General features: G+C 39.2%; 1 pseudogene; it reads right to left on the reverse strand.

Annotated features, from left to right (window-relative positions):
• LOC102852537 overlaps nt 1-6,646 on the reverse strand; it is a 194,957-nt pseudogene that overhangs the window by 77,124 nt on the left and 111,187 nt on the right.

Below are 6,646 nucleotides of genomic sequence, written 5' to 3' on the forward strand. Positions count from 1 at the left end.
GGAGAGGTTAAACCAAGTTGCTCCTTGGAGGCAAGGATTCTGAAGCTTCGTCTGACATACTTTGGACATTTTGCAAGGAGGGACCGGTCCTTGGAGAGGGGACATCATGCTTGGGAGGGTGGGAGGACAGAGCAGGAGGGGAAGACCCTCTATGACATGGACTGATTCAGTGACTGGGGTAATTGGAGTGGGTATGGGAGACAGTGAGATTGGCCCAGGACAGAGCAGAGTTTAGGGCTGTTGTATATAGGGTCTCTATGAGTCCCAAATGGATCGACAGCACATAACAACACCACCACCAACAGTATGGAGCCATTTCAGAAGGTAGCATATTATTAAGAACTAATGGCAATAAAGGAAGAATTTCAGGCTGCTCTGAAGGCATTAGCAAAAAATACCTAGACCCCAGGAACTGGTAGAATACCAACTGATATATTTCAACAAACAGATGCACTCTTGGATGGGTTTACCAAATTGTGCCAAGAATCTAGAGGACAACTGCCTGGCCAACTGACTGCCAGATATTCATGTTCCCATACCTAGGAAAAGTGATCCAACAGAATATAGAAATTATTTAACAATATCATTAACAACACATGCAAGCAAAATCTAGATTATTCAAAATTACATCACCAGAGAACTGCCAGAAATACAAGATATATTTAGAGCAGGCTGTTGTGGCACTAGGAAAATCACTCCTGGCTGAAAGCTGAGGGTACCACAAGGATGTCTACTTGTGTTTTATTGACTATGCAAATACATTTGATTATGTCGATCACTACAAATTATGGCTAACATTAAGAAGAATGGAACCAGAACACTTGTGCTCATGTAAAACATATATAGACTAAGAAGCTGTTGTCCGAACAATACAAGGACATACTGCATGGTTTAAAATCAAGAAAAGACTGCATCAGGGATGTTTGTATCCTTTCTCCATACCTTTTCAATCTTATTGAAACAGATCATTTGAGAAGCTAGACTTTTCAAAGAAGAAAGTGACATCAGGATTGGAGGAAGACTTGGCAATAACCTGCCTTATGCAGATGACAACACAACGTTCCTTGTTGTAAGTGAGTAGAACTTGAAGCACTTGCTGCAGAAAGTCAAAGACTACAATTTTCAATACAGATTGCATCTCAACACGAGGAAAACAAAAATACTCACCACTGGGCTGTAGGTAGCATCATGATAAATGGAGAAAGGACTGAAGTTGTTAACAATTTCATCTTACTTGGACCCATAATCAACACCCTTGGCACCAGAAGTCAGGAAATCAAAAGAGAAGTACTGCATTGGGAATATAACTGTCAAGGACCTCTCCAGGGTCATAAATAGCAGCAATATCAGTCTAAAGACTAAGATGTAACCATGGTCTTATCAACTACTTGCTATACATCTAAGAGCTAAATAATGACCAAGGGTAACAGAAGAAAAATTAATACCTTTGAGTTGTGGTGCTAGAGAATATCGAACATACCATGGGCTGCCAAGAGAACAAATAGATCTATCCAGGAGAGGGGGAAACCAGGTTGTTCCTCAGAGGCAAGGATTTTGAAACTGTCTCACAACTTTGAGTATGTTGTCAGAAGAGGCCATCTTTGGAGAAAGACATCATGCTTAGAGGGATAGAGGATCAATACAAGAGAAGGTGGCCCTGGATGAGATGGATTGACAAAGCAACTGTGGCAAATGGCGTCAAGTGTGTCAGAGACAGTGAGACAGGCTCAGAATAGGGCAAGATTCGTGCTGTTGTTCATGAGGTCGCTATGAGTCATAGTCAACTCTACGGCACATAACAACAAAAATAATTTGTCTTGTTCCTTTGAATGGTCATCATTGTGTATGTGTGTACATGTGCACATATGTATGCACACAGATGCTTTATTATTATTTTGTTGAAATTGGGACACTGGACTATTACAGTATGCTACCTTTCTGAATCTCTCACATATACAGTGCATTAAGAAAGGACTACTGTCTGCAAGAAACTGTCAAGAGATCACAGTCTTTGCTCAGTGATCCCTCCTGCACACTGGGAGAGCTTTGATTTTGGCTAGACAAAACTTAAAATCCTATAGGCAGTTCCCGGACCAATCAGAAAACACAGACTCCTCTCTCTGCAGTCAGGCAGATACAAACTTCAGCACTGCTCTCCCCTGCAGTGTGAGAACTCCTGTTCACGCCAGACCAGCTTCCCATCCTTCAGTTCTCTCCGATTTGTCAGCATATACCTTCAACAGTCTGTCAGGGACAAGTGCCCTGTTTACTTCATAGTCAGACACCAAGACTATTTTAGGGCACAGGGAACCATAAGATAAAGGGCCTACACCTGGGGGGTCTTCTCCAGCCATCTTGCAGATGCACTAGGGTGAGGCAAGAGGAACAAAGATCTATCTTTGAAAAATTCTCCCTTTGAAAATTGTACTGAATTGGGTTTCCTTGCTATCATCCTTTATTTACTTTTTTAGAATCCTTACAGGATTGTGTCAGATTTATAGCTGTTTCTCTGGGTGCTCACATGGGAAGGGTCAGAATTCTGGATCTGTTTATGTTGCTATCATCCCAGAAGCTGCCGTTTAACTTTTAAGGGGAAAGGTATCCATTATCATATTTCATGTTTTCCTCACTGTTACAAGGCAAAGATCATCTATCAGTCATGAAGACTTTTTTTGTTTGTTTCTTTTTTCCCCCCCTTCCTCTTGAAAACAAAAGATAGCTACTTCCTGGTTTTGGTGTGGCATTAACATGGTGATATAAGACATGATACTGTGGATTTCAGGAAGTGGAAGAGGTAGAGGTGGGAACCAAAGATGACTTGAAATAGAATGTCATTAAAAAAAGGAAGACGAAAAAGAAAGAAACAGGGAGCTCTGGTGGCCTAGTGGTAAGAAGCTGTACTGCAATCCCAAACGTATGTGGTTCGAATCTACCAGCTGCTCTGGAGGAGGAGCTATCTCCTCCTGTACCAGTCAGATTGATGGTACACGCACAAAAAATAATATTTTTTTTAAAAAAAGAAAGAAAGAAGAATAAAAATGGAATGTCGTATAAATGGTAGACTCTTTGGGAAGGATCATGCACAGTATTTACCCAATGTAGATTTTAAGTGGTAAGTGGGTTATACTCTTCAATCTCAAACATATCTTAAATCTTATATCTTAAATATAATTTTTTAAAAATACTTACTTCAAGTGAACTTGCATTCAATTTAATACGAGGCATTTGGCCTGAAATCAATTTGCAGGAATATGCTAAGGAGAGAGAGAGAGAGAGAGAGAGATATGAGAAAGTCATATTTTAAGACTCAAAGATCCCCGTAAGGTAACCTTTTTGCAAAAGCTATTTAATTATCTTATTATACTGTGTCACATGACTTTTCTTTTCACATGACTTTTTAAAAACTAACCTGAATAGACATGATAGAATGTATAACTGTGGCTAAATTTATACTTTAAAGTATCTGTAGACTTTTATTTTCACTACTTCTCTCTCTGATATGAGCTCTGATTCATGCTCTGTAATTATCTTAAGTCTCTGAGAAAGCCAAATTTTGTTTTACCAAACTGCTTCATATACAGTATGATATCTGGTACACTCACAAAATCATCATTCTCATTACTGTCAAGTCAGTTCTGATTCTCAGCTGACCCTCCAGGTAGTTTCCAAGGCTAACAGTGCACAGGTGGAGACTGTCTACCTTTATCCTTTGGAACAGCTGTGAACTTGAACCTCTAGAGAAGCCTTTGGGTTAACAAGGAAACTCCCTGTGATAGTTCACCAAACCAACACCAAAGTTCCATAATAAAATTCCCAGCATTATATAAAGAAATAAAGATCATAAAGTTGCCATAATCACAGTTGAAACATAAATAATTTCTATGTCTTGGTAATCATTTTTATTCTTAAATATCAAGTCATTCTCATCTTAAAAGTTTAACTGGTTAGTTACAGAGGAAAGGAGAAAATGCAAAACTAGCCCAAATACAAAATTAGACCTATAACTTGAATAAAATAAACAATGAACTAGAGGAGCCTTAACTTATAAGTCTTGATTGAGTCTTTATATAAGCAATGACTTTATAGCCAAAGGAAGAGGTTTCTGTGAAACTGAGGAAACATTAACAAATAAATAGTTCAGCAAGGTGCTTTTCTTTCCTTCCCAAGGACTCATATAAAAGGAGGGGACAAGTTTTAAAGTTATCAGGTCTAAAGCTTCTGTACAAAATACTATGAAGCATTGATTTGAAATCGTACTTTATTATAGAGCAGCTGGATTCTACAAAAGATTCTGTTTTGGCTTGGATGGGACTGTTGCTCGCAATTGGTTATAAGCTAATTGGATTGAGCCTCCTATTTAAAAAGGCACTTGGGCCCTCTGGCCTGGTTTTAATTGTTTTCAGTCAAACATTCTTCTAAGTGGTATAGTACTGGTCTGTCAATTTGCTGTACAGAAGTAACTTGTGGATGCTGTGATGGTAAACATTGTGACACTGATGTGTCAAATGCAATCATGATTGCCCATGGTGAACAGTGTTTGATGGGGCACTCTTGGGAGCAGAAGTGGCATCCACTTTTGAAAGATCTTGCCTCCAGAAACTCTATGAACTTAGAGAAGTGATGAAAGTTATGCATGCTCAGGACTTAAGTTCATAGAGTTGCTTTGAGTCACCTACAACTTGATGGCACTTAACATCAAAAACAACTTTAATATAGTGATATATCTTAATTATGCATAAGATTTTTTACCTTTGCTTATCTGCAATTTCATTTCTCAATACATTTATGAGTCCTGCCGAATAAGCAAAGCACTTCTGAAAAGAGAAACAAAGTAGGCAGCACCACACTCCCTGATCTCAAATTCCAAAGCCATAGTGGTCAAGGCAGCATGGTACTAATAAAGCAACTGACACACAGCTCAATGGGAGGAATGAGAAGCCAAAAATCAGCTCATCTACCTATGGTCAATTGATTTTTTACAAGGAGACAGAATCAGCTATGGGGAGAAATGACAGTCTCTTTAACAAACGGTGTTGGCAAAATCGGAAAACCATCTGCAGAAAACTTAAGCAAGACCCATACTTTACAGCATACACAAAAACCAATCCAAGGTGAATCAGGGACCTAGAAGTAAAATCAAAGACTGAGAAACGCAAATCAAAACAACTGTAAGATATCATCTCATACCAGCAACAATAGCAAGTTCAACAAGACAGCAAACAACAAATGCTGGTGAGGTTGTTGTTGAGAGATTGGACCCTTATTCACTGCTGGTCAGAGTATAAAATGGTGCACCACTATGGAAGGAGGTCTGGAAAAAAAAAGTTGGAAATAGAAATATCATTTGACCCAGCAATCTACTCCTGGAAATATACCCTAAAGAAACCAGAGTCATGACTCAAAGAGATGTATGCACACCATGTTTACTGCTGTTAGTCATAATAACAAAGAGCAACCAAGTGTGCATCAATAAACAAATGGATAAAAGAACTATGGTACATTTACACAATGGAATATTACACAGCATTGACAAACAATGAAATCATAAAACATTACACAACCTAGGGGAGCCTGAAAGATATTGACTGAGTGAAATATCTCAGTCTCAAAGGGACAGCTCTCCCTGCCCTCAAAACCTACTACACAGAGGTAGTAAACAAAACAGCACAATAATGGTACAATGACAGGCAAATAGACTAATGGAACAGAATTGAGAACCCAGAAATAGACCCAGCTATCTATAGTCAACTGATATTCAACAAGGAAACAAAATCTATCAAATGGGGAAATAACAACCTCTTCAACAAATGGTGCTGGCAAAACTAGACTGCTACCTGCAGAAAGCAGAAACAGGATCCACATCTCACACCATACACAAAAATCAACTCAATGTGGATCAGAGACCTGGGAGTAAAGCCCAAAGTTATAAAGTTCATAAGAGACAAACTGAGATCAAGTTTAGAAAGCCTACTCTACAATATATAGAGACTGCCAAATACAACCAGAAACGCACAATCTGAAGATGCTAAAATTGAAGAATGGAACTATCTAAAGATTAAATCCCTGTCCACATCAAAAACTTTTCCCAACAGGATGTAAAGAAAACCTACAGACTGGGAACAAACATTGGGCAATACTAACTTAGACATGAGTCTCATAACGAAAGTTTACAGAATACTCCTGGGCCTCCACAAGAAAAAGACTGATAACCCAATTATAAAATGGTCAAAAGACCTAGGAAGAATTTTCACGGAGGAAGATATTCAAATGGCCAACAGATACATGAAGAACTGCTCAAAATCACTGGCAGTAAGGAAGATGCAAATCAAAACCATAATAAGATACCCTCTCACTCCAGTTGTTGTTATTGTTCTGCTGTCAAGTCACCTGTGACTCATAGTGACCCTATGTACAATGGCACTAAATCCTGCCCTATCCTGTGCCAATCTTATTGTCTCCAATGCACCTATCCCTGTTAGCCCAGTCACTGACTCAATCCACCTCATTTAAGGTCTTCCTCTCCTACGCTGTCCCTCCACCCTCCAAAGCATGATGGCCCTCTCCAAGGACTGATCCCGCCTTGCAACATGTCCAAAGTATGTTAGAAAGGAGCAGCTTGGCTTCACCCTCTCCAGGATGAACCTAT

The sequence above is a fragment of the Elephantulus edwardii genome, unplaced genomic scaffold (genome assembly GCF_000299155.1).
Source record: "Elephantulus edwardii isolate Elephantulus edwardi_28Jun2011 unplaced genomic scaffold, EleEdw1.0 scaffold00135, whole genome shotgun sequence".
In the NCBI taxonomy this organism is placed as follows: Eukaryota; Metazoa; Chordata; class Mammalia; order Macroscelidea; family Macroscelididae; genus Elephantulus; species Elephantulus edwardii.